General features: G+C 47.3%; 1 protein-coding gene across 1 annotated transcript in view; it reads left to right on the top strand.

Annotated features, from left to right (window-relative positions):
• The first annotated feature begins 472 nt into the window (after nt 1–472).
• The window catches only part of LOC141075998 (uncharacterized), a 63,768-nt gene continuing 49,101 nt past the window's right edge, over nt 473–15,139 (top strand). The window contains exon 1 of the mRNA XM_073563224.1: nt 473–626. The gene's annotated coding sequence lies outside the window, so the exon portion shown is untranslated. The remainder of the gene's footprint in view (nt 627–15,139) is intronic.

The following is a 15,139-nucleotide window of genomic DNA, read 5'->3' as shown; positions in this document are numbered from 1 at the left end:
CGAGGGTGAAGGGGATAAAAATTTCACCCCCACTTTTAAATTCAAATCTACAAATAATAAAAAAAAACTTGTACATTCACAAAGAACATAACAAAAATAAGAGCAAAAATTAAAAAAAAGAAAAAAAAAAAAGTAGAAAAAATATCCTTGGAGGTTTAAAGGGATTTTTATAACAGGGAAATCTTCAATGCAGTACTTATAAAAGAGCCCAGTCACGATTTCTTGTCTTATTCAAGATATATTGTCATTTCCTCACATTTAATGTTGAGAATATGAAATGTTTAAAAAAAAACTAAAACATCTGGAGAATGCGGGCATCGATCCCGCTACCTCTCGCATGCTAAGCGAGCGCTCTACCATTTGAGCTAATTCCCCTGCTTTATGTTGCTGTGTGGCGCTTGGTAACAGGAGGGTGATCCCGGCACCCAATAGGAGGACAGCTTTTCTGGCGCCGGGCTTGACTGTGCGCATGCTCCAATGTGACTGGCGGCTGCGGGGGACGTGGCTTTGGTCGGTTCTGAGCGCTGTCGGGCGCTGCTCTCTCTCAGCTGTAAGCTGCGCCTGGCGGAGGAGGAGGATGCGAGCGGCGGAGCCCGGTGTCCATCTCTGTGACCGGGAGTAACGAGGTAGGAGCGGGGCCGGAGGTCCATCCTGCGTTATCGCTGCGCTCCTATATATAGCGCTGTGTGTGTCAGATGAGGGGCTAACAATGGCGCAGTCCCGGAATCGTGTCCATCCCCTGTATGTGTTCTCTGGGGGCTTCAGGGCCCGGTGCTGTCACATTTACCAGCAGGTATATGGCGCTGGCTGCGCGTCACATTCACCATTACTTGCGCCATATTGGGCCACCTGCGCCGTATTCCACCGTGCCGTCTGAACACGCTTCCAAAAGCGACGCGTCAAAAAACTTTGCAGCATCTTCCAACACTTTGGTGCAATTTGAAAGACAGGCCTCTTGTTACCTGGAGGCGAGGGGTTAATGATGGAGGTGTTGGGCGCCACGACGATGGCAGGACGGTCCTCCACGGTTCCCCCTCAATATGTGGTCCTCGGATACGGCGCAGAGACGGGTTTCAGACCTCCGCCGCGTATTCAGGATGTGAACATGACTGAGGATGTGGTATTACAGCGGGTTCCTGAAGGTGGGCAGAAATGTGCAGAGCGCAGAACGTGATTTTGTCATTTTCTCACTTGGTGGTTTATATCACTAGTCATCGTGGCAGGAATGCCTGAAATGTGCCCGAACGCGTGCCCCTTCCATGAGAGCATCTGTCATACCGGATTTTGGCCCCGTCCTGCCATGTTCTCTGTGTGGCGGCTGTTTTCGGTGTTGCAGCTTTGTGAATGGCACTACACGATGCAGCCGCGTCTCCTCATCCGTCCGGCACTACACGATGCAGCCGCGTATCCTCATCCGTCCAGCTCTAGATGGTGCCAGCCGCTTCCCCTCATCCGTCCGACATTAGACGATTCAGCCGTGTATCCTTATTCATCCAGCTCTAGATGGTGCCAGCCGCTTCCCCTCATCCGTCCGACATTAGACGATTCAGCCGCGTATCCTTATTCATCCAGCTCTAGATGGTGCCAGCCGCTTCCCCTCATCCGTCCGACATTAGACGATTCAGCCGTGTATCCTTATTCATCCAGCTCTAGATGGTGCCAGCCGCTTCCCCTCATCCGTCCGACATTAGACGATTCAGCCGCGTATCCTTATTCATCCAGCTCTAGATGGTGCCAGCCGCTTCCCCTCATCCGTCCGACATTAGACGATTCAGCCGTGTATCCTTATTCATCCAGCTCTAGATGGTGCCAGCCGCTTCCCCTCATCCGTCCGACATTAGACGATTCAGCCGCGTATCCTTATTCATCCAGCTCTAGATGGTGCCAGCCGCTTCCCCTCATCCGTCCGACATTAGACGATTCAGCCGTGTATCCTTATTCATCCAGCTCTAGATGGTACCAGCCGCTTCCCCTCATCCGTCCGACATTAGACGATGCAGCCGCGTATCCTCATCCGTCCAGCTCTAGATGGTGCCAGCCGCTTCCCCTCATCCGTCCGACATTAGACGATTCAGCCGTGTATCCTTATTCATCCAGCTCTAGATGGTGCCAGCCGCTTCCCCTCATCCGTCCGACATTAGACGATTCAGCCGCGTATCCTTATTCATCCAGCTCTAGATGGTGCCAGCCGCTTCCCCTCATCCGTCCGACATTAGACGATTCAGCCGCGTATCCTTATTCATCCAGCTCTAGATGGTGCCAGCCGCTTCCCCTCATCCGTCCGACATTAGACGATTCAGCCGCGTATCCTTATTCATCCAGCTCTAGATGGTACCAGCCGTGTATCCTCATCTGTCCGGCACTAGACGATGCAGCCGGGTATCCTCATCCGTCCAGCTCTAGATGGTGCCAGCCGCTTCCCCTCATCCGTCCGACATTAGACGATTCAGCCGCGTATCCTTATTCGTCCAGCTCTAGATGGTACCAGCCGTGTATCCTCATCTGTCCGGCACTAGACGGTGCCAGCCGCTTCCTCTCATCCTTCCGGCTCTAGACAATGCAGCCGCATCTCCTAATCCGTCCGGCACTAGACGGTGCCAGCCGCTTCCTCTCATCCTTCCGGCTCTAGACAATGCAGCCGCATCTCCTAATCCGTCCGGCACTAGACGGTGCCAGCCGCATCGCCTAATCTGTCCGGCTCTAGACGGTGCCAGCCGCTTCCTCTCATGCGTCCGGCTCTAGACGGTGCCAGCCGCTTCCTCTCATCCGTCCGGCTCTAGACGGTGCCAGCCGCTTCCTCTCATCCGTCCGGCTCTAGACGGTGCCAGCCCCTTCCTCTCATCCGTCCGGCTCTAGACGGTGCCAGCCCCTTCCTCTCATCCGTCCGGCTCTAGACGGTGCCAGCCCCTTCCTCTCATCCGTCCGGCTCTAGACGGTGCCAGCCCCTTCCTCTCATCCGTCCGGCTCTAGACGGTGCCAGCCCCTTCCTCTCATCCGTCTGGCTCTAGACGGTGCCAGCCCCTTCCTCTCATCCGTCCGGCACTAGACGGTGCCAGCCCCTTCCTCTCATCCGTCCGGCTCTAGACGGTGCCAGCCCCTTCCTCTCATCCGTCCGGCTCTAGACGGTGCCAGCCCCTTCCTCTCATCCGTCCGGCTCTAGACGGTGCCAGCCCCTTCCTCTCATCCGTCCGGCTCTAGACGGTGCCAGCGGCGTCTCCTCATCCGTCCGGCTCTAGACGGTGCCAGCGGCGTCTCCTCATCCGTCCGGCTCTAGACGGTGCCAGCGGCGTCTCCTCATCCGTCCGGCTCTAGACGGTGCCAGCGGCGTCTCCTCATCCGTCCAGCTCTAGATGGTGCCAGCCGCTTCCCCTCATCCGTCCGACATTAGACGATTCAGCCGCGTATCCTTATTCATCCAGCTCTAGATGGTACCAGCCGTGTATCCTCATCTGTCCGGCACTAGACGATGCAGCCACGTATCCTCATCCGTCCAGCTCTAGATGGTGCCAGCCGCTTCCCCTCATCCGTCCGACATTAGACGATTCAGCCGCGTATCCTTATTCGTCCAGCTCTAGATGGTACCAGCCGTGTATCCTCATCTGTCTGGCACTAGACGGTGCCAGCCGCTTCCTCTCATCCTTCCGGCTCTAGACAATGCAGCCGCATCTCCTAATACGTCCGGCACTAGACGGTGCCAGCCGCATCGCCTAATCTGTCCGGCTCTAGACGGTGCCAGCCGCTTCCTCTCATCGGTCCGGCTCTAGACGGTGCCAGCCGCTTCCTCTCATCGGTCCGGCTCTAGACGGTGCCAGCCGCTTCCTCTCATCCGTCCGGCTCTAGACGGTGCCAGCCGCTTCCTCTCATCCGTCCGGCTCTAGACGGTGCCAGCCGCTTCCTCTCATCCGTCCGGCTCTAGACGGTGCCAGCCGCTTCCTCTCATCCGTCCGGCTCTAGACGGTGCCAGCCGCTTCCTCTCATCCGTCCGGCTCTAGACGGTGCCAGCCGCTTCCTCTCATCCGTCCGGCTCTAGACGGTGCCAGCCGCTTCCTCTCATCCGTCCGGCTCTAGACGGTGCCAGCCGCTTCCTCTCATCCGTCCGGCTCTAGACGGTGCCAGCCGCTTCCTCTCATCCGTCCGGCTCTAGACGGTGCCAGCCCCTTCCTCTCATCCGTCCGGCTCTAGACGGTGCCAGCCCCTTCCTCTCATCCGTCCGGCTCTAGACGGTGCCAGCCCCTTCCTCTCATCCGTCCGGCTCTAGACGGTGCCAGCCCCTTCCTCTCATCCGTCCGGCTCTAGACGGTGCCAGCCCCTTCCTCTCATCCGTCCGGCTCTAGACGGTGCCAGCCCCTTCCTCTCATCCGTCCGGCTCTAGACGGTGCCAGCCCCTTCCTCTCATCCGTCCGGCTCTAGACGGTGCCAGCCCCTTCCTCTCATCCGTCCGGCTCTAGACGGTGCCAGCCCCTTCCTCTCATCCGTCCGGCTCTAGACGGTGCCAGCGGCGTCTCCTCATCCGTCCGGCTCTAGACGGTGCCAGCGGCGTCTCCTCATCCGTCCGGCTCTAGACGGTGCCAGCCCCTTCCTCTCATCCGTCCGGCTCTAGACGGTGCCAGCCCCTTCCTCTCATCCGTCCGGCTCTAGACGGTGCCAGCCCCTTCCTCTCATCCGTCTGGCTCTAGACGGTGCCAGCCCCTTCCTCTCATCCGTCCGGCTCTAGACGGTGCCAGCGGCGTCTCCTCATCCGTCCGGCTCTAGACGGTGCCAGCGGCGTCTCCTCATCCGTCCGGCTCTAGACGGTGCCAGCGGCGTCTCCTCATCCGTCCGGCACTAGACGGTGCCAGCGGCGTCTGCTCAACCGTCTGGCACTAGACGGTGCTGCCACATCTTCCCCCACCACGTCCGGCACTAGACTGTGCAGCCTCATCTTCCCCCACCACGTCCGGCACTAGACGGTGCAGCCACATCTTCCCCCACCACGTCCGGCACTAGACGGTGCAGCCACATCTTCCCCCACCACGTCCGGCACTAGACGGTGCAGCCACATCTTCCCCCACCACGTCCGGCACTAGACGGTGCAGCCGCATCTCTTCCAAATATGGACGTCCGTGTCCTCACCAGCTGTGTCTCCTGATTCAAACTCAAGTTTCATAGACAAATATGATACTGTTGAGTTCAGGAGACTCGTGGCTGGTGTGGACATCATCATCCGTACTCGGATCTTGAGTGCTATACACATGAATCTGGCTTAATGTGATATCCACGAGGGTTGGAGTTGTTGTGCCAGTGCAGGAAAATCTGCACCAAATCCTGTAGATTTTGGTGAGGACTTCCATGCAGATGGCAGCTAATCTGCAACCACGGCGCTGCGCTAGGCCGGCTAATCAAAAGAAGAGACGTGGATGTCTGAAGTTAGGAGGCATTTCTCAGGGCTCCTGATCACTGACGTGGCTGGTGTGTCGGGTCCTGTGAATCGACTTGCACCAACTCTAGTTGCATTTTTGATTTTCCAGGAATTTTACTTTGGGTTTTTTATCCTCACGCTTTTACATCTTGGCTAAAAAAAAAAAAAAAAAAAAAAATCTGCATGGGTTTTCCAACCTAATGGTTGCGTTCATACAAAGCATTTTTTTGCCACAATTTTGCAAAATTTCAGCAAAACCGCAGCGTTTTTTTGCCTTGATTTTGGAATACCGCGATTAAAAAAAAGCAACATGCCAGCTTCCACTTACCGTATTTCTTTCAATTGACAACTCTCGGGTCACCAACCATCAGCACTTGTGTCGCTAGCTGGCATTGTTTCATCAGCGCTCCCCCACTCAATCAGGTTTTTTCTCTACAGGGAATACAGCCATTTTACCTGCAAGACAAAGTGGCCGATCAAAATAGTCACAAAGTTTTGCAGACAAAACGCTGTTTCCTTTTAATATGTAGTGATTGTGCCGGGGAGCAGTGGTAAAACTGCGGCGACGCGCCGGCCACCATGGACCCTCCATACGTCCGTTAGCTCTGGCACACTCTGGGAGGCTGTGTTCACACATTTCAGGATTTTTGAAATTTATTTATTTTATTTATTTTTTATACATTTTTAACTTGTTTAAGTCCAAATTTGAACATGTTTCATCAGAGAGAACAAATTGGAAACAAATTTCCAGTAGCAGATTTATGCACATATTATTTGGAACCTTTGCATGCCACATGTACCGGAGTTATTAAAAGCGATTTCCAGCCAATTATATATTCGCTCGTACTTTTCATATTTGCAAATGATAATTTTTTTCATTTTTTGCTGTATAACCTGACCTGCAGTGTGTGATTGAAATAATACATGTCAATTTCTCTTGCGGGTATGATGAGTTTTATGTGCGGATTATCCCAAACATTTGCATTAGATTCAGAAAATTTGCAGGTAAAAACTAGTGATGAGCGAACGGGCCGGGATAAGGTGTTATCTGAGCATGCTCCGGTGATCTTCGGCGTGCTCAAAAAATATTTGAGTTCTCGCGGCTGCATGTCTCGCGCAGGAATTACCTAACAAACAGTTAATCCCTGCATATGTAATCCTCACAAGACCTTATCAATAACGTTTCGTATCAAAAATAAAGCAACTTTATTTAAAACATGACACACCAAAAAGAGACAAAAACACCATTGTCAAAAAGTTGATTAAAACGCAAATGAAAAAAACCCAAGTGACCTAATTTACATCATAGGTGCCGAAAATCTGCAACAACAAAAACTCAACTAATACTCACTGTTGGAACATATTTATTCCCAACTTAAAATTGATTCTTAGGATGGGTTCAGACTGCGTCTTTTTCTGGCAGTCAAACATATCCGTTGTTTCAGGAACCTCTCACTTTTTCTGGAGTTTGGTAAACTTGAAGCAACTTTTTTTTTTTTTTTTTTTACTTTGTCGCTTTTTGTGCACCTTTTTTACTTGTTATTTAGTAAGGGAATATATATAACATATATATTTTATCTGCCATTTTTGTCACTTTTTTATAGCAAAAAAAGAGAAACTGAAAAAAAACGATGACATAAAAGAAGCCCGGGCGTCTTCTTTACATCTTTTTAGCTTTCCCATCAACTTCTACCATAAAGTAATGCCCGTTTTGCCTGCAGAAAATGGCCAAAGAGTTTTCCCATGCAAATAAGTAGGGCCATTCTTTTGATCGTTTTGTTAGCTCTTTTTCCGCCATTTTTCTGAGTGGACCCGCTTAAAAACATTAGAAAAAAGACCTGTTTGAACATCGCCTTAAAAGGACTCCAATTGGTTAAAAATAAACACATAAATGATCCCGTACTTGCTCTCAGAGATCCCCATGACGCTTGCACGCTCCCCGCTGGTCTGTGCTTCCAGTTCCCGACCCACTGGAAATGCCTGCTCAGCCGATCAACCAGGGACGCCGGGAGGGTAAGTTATAATTTTCTTGATTTTGTCTTTTTTTTTTTTAACCAGTTGAAGCCCTTGTAAGAGTAAGTGTCATCAGTTGGAAAATCCCTTAAAATAGTCAAAAAGCTTTGTCTAAATCAGTATTACAAGTGACTATAAGAAACCTTTTAATATTTCAAAGAGGAGAAATCTGCTTCTTTTACCAGTTATCCGCCACTTCTTCTCCCCTTCCTTTGACTTCTGAAATTATCGTTCACTCTGCGGGAACGAAAAAACAAACAGATATTTTGGTCAAAGCAAGGTGAACTGCCATGTCACTGAGAGATCACATTACAGCTATTGAAGTCTACAGAGAGCGGAAGGAAAATTGCCGTTGTGGTGCCAGGGCGCTACCATGTAGGAAAGGTGAACTTGCAGTACCTGAAATAGTTGATCCAACTGCGAAACGCGTTGTTTTAAAGCTTTTTAAAATAAATCTGATCTCCTACACTTGGTTCACCTTTACTCTTTGGCAGTGCCCGTACACCACCGCCACAATTTTCCTCTCGCATCTTGATTCTCTCCTCCATCTGCTGGGTGCAAGTTCAGCAGCCTTCCATCCTTTGGCTCTATATCTACAATGGAGTTGTGCCGCACACAACTCATCCAAGTGATCGACATACATCCTGCCATCCTGTCAATCACTCTGCGGTATTGTACAGGGTGCGCGCCCTCTTTCTTTTTCTCTTTGCAGAGAGTGAGAGGGGCATGGACATCTTTAGTAATTTTCTTTCCCCAGTGCTGGATTTACAGCTACACTGCTCAGTAATGGTGTATAATGTCCTCCATGCAGCTTCTAAATATGTGCTACATACAACAGGAGAACCAAATTCCCTCTTTTGTGTGTGGGCAATGCACAGAAGACATCATAGCAGGTACTATCCACCCACTAGCTCAGCGGCAACTGAAATTTGGAAATAGCGCCTGCAGAGGGGACAATTTAATAAAAATATAGTATATAAGTCATATGGTGGACAGAAATTGTTCTATTCTTCATGTACACACATAATTTTTTTTTTTTCCAGATCAGCAAGTCGGCTGGTTTACACAGATCGGTAGGAAGGAAATTCAGTGAGAAAACAACTAGAGGAGAAGGATGGCCAGAACCTTGTCCGTTCTTCTCACATGCAAAACTGTCGTATAAATCAACGTCACAAGCGGTTTTATAGAACGACCTTCATTTACAAAGAGTCATCTCATGTAGCCTTACACCAGAGCTAACGTTGAGAGTATCCCACCTAAGATAGGACGTACCAAAATAGAGAAGACTGAAAAGCGGTCGTATTAATAGTACTTACTAGCTACTAAATAAAGAGAAGCTAGTCCAAAGGTTGAGCTGATGTTTTGTAAGGAGCTGCTGGGACCCCTCGTCTTGTGAACATCGAGGTTTGAGCTTTCACCAGAGTAAGTGGCTGAAATCGGAATACACCTTCAACAAATCCGTATATTTTGTCAGGCGGATCTCAATGTCCCATTAGATTTTTCTAAAGCCCCTAAAATAATAGTATATAACTTACACTTTATAGACATTGTGGAGGTCATCACACTGCGCCATACTGGCACCTAAACAGGGCTATAAATTGAAGAAATGCGCCAGTAAATGCCCATCTACCACAACCTATCTTATTAACATTTTAACATTAAAGGGGTTGTCAACTACACAAACAACCCCCTCTCAATTACTATGTTCTTGTATGTAGAATAAAACCATCCTGTACTCCTCTCTGATGTGGGGGCGCCATTGCGTCAATGTCTGCCGCCACCAATTGATTGTAGGGCTCCCGTGAACGTGACACAAGTGTCATGTGAACTCGTGTTTTTACGGTGAGTACAAGCTGTTTCGATTTTATTTTACATAGAGGGAATATAGTAATTGCGGAGTGGTTATCCAGAGTGGTGGACATCCACTTTAAGTGCCATTTACCTGAGGTTTACCTCTATATCTGCAGGTAAATTGTGTTTCTAAAGGTGACCATATCCCTTTAAATGAAACGTTTGCCTACGTTACAAATTATATGTAGACATTTAGAACATCTCATCAGATATGACACTTGTACACACAGACTTAGGTGCTTAGGTCCTGGTGGACTCCGACCATCCATTATTATGTCCAGTTACAATCAGGGCTGTGGAGTCGGTAAGCCAAACCTCCGACTCCTCAATTTCCATAACACTGACTCCACCTCCGACTCCCTCCTACCAGGGCTGTGGTGTCAATAAGCCAAACCTCCGACTCCTGAATTTCCATAACACTGACTCCACCTCCGACTTCCTCATACCAGGGCTGTGGTGTCGGTAAGCAGAACCTCCGACTCCTCAAGTTCCATGACTCTGACTCAGACTCCGACTCCACCAAAATGGGCTCCGACTCCGCAGCCCTGTGGCTGCATGCAATACTAACTTTTTCCTGTAGTAGGTGCTGCAGCGAATTTTGGCTGCCACCTCCAATTTTTCTCTAGGCAAGAATAACCGTTGTCTTTGGGTCTCATTTTAAGAGATATCTTAAGTGAAAGAGTCATCCATTCATCTTGAAATAATTCGTTTTTACAATGACCATTCGAACATGTCACTGTAGGTTTGGGGGTGTCAGAAGTGGGCAATGTTTTTTAAATAAAAACATTTTAGGGACTGCCTGTTTAGAGCCTCTTTTTTTCCAACACCCCACGCTTATGCCAGAGATGTCATTTTTCAGTCATCTGCTCACCCCCAAAATATGGTAAAAACAAAAAAAGCCAAGTCGTATGTACCCCAATATAAACTACAGATTGGCAAGAATACGGTGACATAGAACAGTTTTAATGTCTTCTTTACATTTTACCGTAAAAATAAAGTTACGACTTTGGATGGGGGAGAGTGGTGGGGTAAAGCGAAAAATAGCTGTGGCTGGAAGGGGTTAACAAAACATTACAAAAGCGAAGGCCTATAGCGAACCGGGATTCGATAAGTTTTCTGCATTCGAGCCGACCTTACATCATGTCTCCTGGCTTCTCTCTGGATATCATTATGTCGCGGGGATTTAAACATTTACATCTGCAAATGTAAACCTGGGGGTTGTTAGGGGAAGTTTACAGAAAGCTGCAGCAGCTTCTTCGTACTGTCTGTCTGCGTGAATAAAGAAGAACTCCAGTTTTTGTAAGGAGCTTGAATGCTCGATGTGGATTAAAGAACATCTGGTCGTTGCGTCTGGAATACAGACGGCAAACTCGTGGATGAGATGTTAGACTGTGGCTAGTAGCCCCATGTAAGAATTGTTGTGTAACCTATGCTAGATTTCTCAAAGAAAGAAGTGGGAGTAGGAAGACTTTTTTTCTTTTTTTTTTTAGCGGTATAACTACCCAAAGATATTAGATGGCTGTCGGCGAAACTTCAGCTTTATCTCTGGGCCCAGGAATGTTTGACGCCTTTGTGTTCTATAAGAGAACTGCTGCTGGACTCCTTGACAAAAAGAAGGAAATTCAACAGGTCAGACCCTTCTTCTATCCCCACTGACATCATCAATTGAGAGAAAGTCAGGAGGTCCTATACATTAGATGGCTGTTTGCGAAACATCAACTCTCTCTCCGGGTTCAGAAATGTTCGGCGCCGGTGTTCTTGTTTTCTATATAAGAGAGCTGCTGCTGGACTCCTCTGGTTCGGCTTACCTCTCTGGCAAAAAAGGAAATTTAGCAGGTCAGATCCTTTCCCCCCTCCCCCCGACGTCATCAATCGAGAGAGAGTCGGGAGGTCCTATTCATTAGAACATTAGCTGGCGAAACGTCAACTCTCTCCGGGCTCGGAAATGTTCGGTGCCTGTGTTCTTGTTCTCTATAAGAGAGCTTCTGCTGGACTCCTCTGGAAGCGGCTTATCTTCCCAACTAAACCCAAGAAATTGAACAGGTCAGATCACTCTCTCCTCCAGCCTTTTCAATCGAGGGAGATTCAAGAGGCCACATGCACAAGATGGTCAGCTGAGCCCACTGAGATTGGTAGGTTTTGCCATCCTATCTAATGTGTACTAGGGTCTTTACTCCATGGTAATTATGTTGGAGGTTTTTTCGTATAAGGATTTATTTTTTTATGTAAATATATGAGTTATCCAGCATGAATTTGGATGTTTTGCAAATTCATATTAATTAAAAAGTTGTGCATCCCTGAAGAAATATTTTGAAAACCCTGCAGCTTCCCGAATCTTAACAGTGTGTAATGTACACACCAATAGGATTTGGCTCACCTTGTCACGTGATCAAAGTATGTGATTTGCAAAGTTGGGGACATGGGTAAAGTACAGTTTTCCACAAAGGTTCCACTTGCCACAAATTAATTCAATGGTGGGGAACCCCTTTAAATTTACTAATGTGTTTTAATCATAAGATCTGCTGCACGGTACTGATTTCATATTCTCCTCTGCTTCTTATTTCATCACGAGCTTACCCTCGATCCTTATTTTTCTATGAATTGATTAAAATGGATCTGCTCATTCAACAAACTTTGCATTAAAGGGGTTGTCCGTTCTAAATTGATAAGTCTGCAGTCACTCTGCATGCCTGCAGACCAATGACTCCCCCTAGCTCACACACTGTGTGCTGCGAGGATTTGTCGGTGCCTGAGCCGGGGCCGTCAGGTATGTGTGCATTACAGCCTCACTTGTATTGAGCGAGGTTGCGCTCACTGGACGGTCTCGTCACTTATCAGAGAATTCTGCTTCTTTCTCCACTTATGTGACGCTTCTAATTTCCCTTCGTCATCTACTTTGAAAATACACCTTATTTCCGTCTTTCTCAGACCAGATGCGCTGCCGGTACAGCGAGGGGTCAAGTTACGCTTTCTTTTATACTCTGAAGAGGAGATATGAAATGAGGAGGAACACACTGAGAAAACAAGTCTTTCACCTAACCCCAGTGTGCTGGCTTCACATCTACACTGCTCAGTACTGTCGTATGATTTCTTCCATACTTCTCACTGCTTCGCACTCCGGGATCTTTACTGGATTTTTCGTTTCATGATGCGCCAAATGTTTTCTATTGGCGAAAGGTCTGTACTGCAGGACCCAAACTCTTCTTCTGTGGAGCCATGCTGTTGTGATGATATGGAAGTTCCACCCTGTCTGGATGGAGCATATGTTGTTCTAACACATCTATATATTGCTCAGCATTAATGGCGCATTTCATGTGTGCGCTGTCTATGCCATAAGCCCTATTGCAGCCCCTATACCATCAGATTTGCACGAATTCTGCGTGGATAACAAGCTGGATGGTCCCTCTGCTCCTGAGTCCACAAGAAGTCTAACAGTATAAAACAGATCAGTGACTAGACCTCTTTGACAAGATAATGGTAGCGATCGGTCAATATATTCATACATTTCTTGGAAGAATAACAGAGGAACAGTGAAATTCAGAGTGCTAAGAAAAGATGCTCCAGAATAGTTCTTTTCTAACACATTAATGAAAAGGAACAGGTCCACATTAAGGTCTGAAGATTGAGGTTTTATGGCTCAGAAAGCCTTTATTTGTTCATCTCCCTTTTTTTTACGAGAAAAAAATATTACAAATGAGAATAATCACTTTTGATGATTACGAGAGAATGGGGTTAAGCAGTTCAAGTACAGCGGCATCTACCCATTAGAGATACTCGGGAATTGCCAAGACGTGTTTATAATGGAATTGGATCAAACAGGCAATTTTCGGAAAAGACTTAAAAAGACATTTAGTTACTGTTCGCTCAGGCTGGAAAAGCCTGCGAAACTGGGTATAAAAGGCTGTAAGTCACTTAGATGTGAACGTTTTTGTTTTTTTTTTTGTCTTTCTAGAATGGTAGAATGGGAATTTAAAGGTTTTAGTGTTTTTTGTTTTAAAGTAAAAATCTGCACTGTGATTGCTTTTTACGACTTCGACATGACGCGCAAGCCATTAAGGCGCAGCTGTGTGTCCCCACCTTCAGTTATTTCAGCTGTCATAGTGAGCACAGTCGTGCATATAGATGAGCCGATGTGCCTAGAGATGAAGAGGCCACAGTGCTCCCTCTCCTTCATGCTGCCGATTGTTGGGGTCCTGCAGTCGGGTTGCAGCAATTACACAAAAAAGTCCTATCCTATTGAGGGGCCTAAAGACTACTACTGTTAAAAACCTGTAAAAAATGGGGGCCCCGTTGAAGATTTGGTATTGGGGGCAACAAGATTCAAGTTACACAACAGCCTAGCCCTAAAAATTTGTAGGTCAGACATGAAGATCCTTTACAGCTTTTCCGCACAGCGTTTCGCTGTGATTTCATGTCTTCATCTGGGGCTTTTAGTCTGAATACCTGAAAACTGTGATTGAACAGGGTAAACAAAGTTTAAACAAAAAATGACATTTTGGTTCTTACTTGCAATTCATTTCGGGAGTGTCCGTTTTCCAACCAGGCACAAAAACCTAGTGTGCCCTCTAAGAAAGGAGCGCCATCGTTGACCTCCGCTTGTTTAATTGCACTTAATGGCTCCATCAGGAGTTCTGTCTAAATTTTTATTTTTTTTTTTCAGGGATTCACATGCAATCTTTGAGGGGGAGTCATCAGTGTAGGGGCTAAATGCAGCTTCTTACGCCATTTAGGTTGTGTTCACACGACTTTTAGGTAGACGTTTAAGGCATGCGCTCAAATGTATGTGTTAAGCGAATGCTTCAGATGGATGCAACATTGAGCCGCTAAGCTCGCTGATTGGCTTCAGTGCTGCAGATACTTGGCGCTGGACCTGGAAAGAGGGAATAAAGAATTTTTTTTTAAAACCAGAAAACCTTTATAATTAATAAAATTTAAAAGGATCTGTGAACCTAATAATCACTTATTGCCAGATACAGTTATAGATTACTTCATAAGTGTGAGCGACACATTAATAACCTCGGGAAATGCTGGGAACGTCAGATTACCCCCTGTTATTGTACAGAAGCCTTAGCGGCGGTCTTCATCTAATGTCCGTGCTGACAGTGTCCGCTGTGCCCCCCCCCGCTCAGGATCACAGCTACATGTTATCTTGACATTTAACACACAGTTAGAGAATTCCTTTTAAAACCTTTCCCGGCTGAACCATTATTAGCAAAAACAATATTGAGCCGGAAAAGTTTTAAAGGTCTCGCCTAGTGGTGTAGGCGGCTTCTCTGATTGCATGATTTTGGGTCCCTACATACTGGAAAAGCCTCTAGGTAATGGGGTCCTCTATGATCTGCTCTTGGAGCAGTATATATAGACAGACTTTACTGGTGAAATAGAACTTTTATGGAGTTTATTACTCTTTGGAGATGCACATTGCCTCTTAAGAGAGGAAGAGAACTTGAACTCTAGTGCCACCTATTGGAAGTAGCAAAGCTTCCAATAGGTGGCACTAGAGTTCAATTCCATGCTAAAAAGGCAATTTGCATATTTAAATTCCCAGAGGAGCAAGAATGGACGATAAGTCTCCTCACTTTGACATGCCAGGCCTGGCTTGTCACTCTACACAAGGAGAAACATTTCCCCTTAAATCCTTACTCTTTGGGGGGAATTTATCACAAGTGGCCTTTTCTACACCACTAGTTCTGATCATAAAAACACCCTGGAGTAAGATGCTTCAGTTGTTTTGTTTTCTTTTTGTTATAAAGAGGGGCGCTTATTAGCCGACCAGTGGGCCATAAAATGAAATGCGACCCGATTGCTGATATACTTAACAGTAGAGTTGAGCGATTTTGGTCGGATCGGGTTTCGGGAAACCCGACAAACAAAATT

The sequence above is a fragment of the Dendrobates tinctorius genome, unplaced genomic scaffold (assembly GCF_039654945.1).
Source record: "Dendrobates tinctorius isolate UK_male_01 unplaced genomic scaffold, ASM3965494v1 ptg000384l, whole genome shotgun sequence".
Classification (NCBI taxonomy): domain Eukaryota; kingdom Metazoa; phylum Chordata; class Amphibia; order Anura; family Dendrobatidae; genus Dendrobates; species Dendrobates tinctorius.
This window is presented reverse-complemented; position numbering and strand designations above follow the sequence as displayed.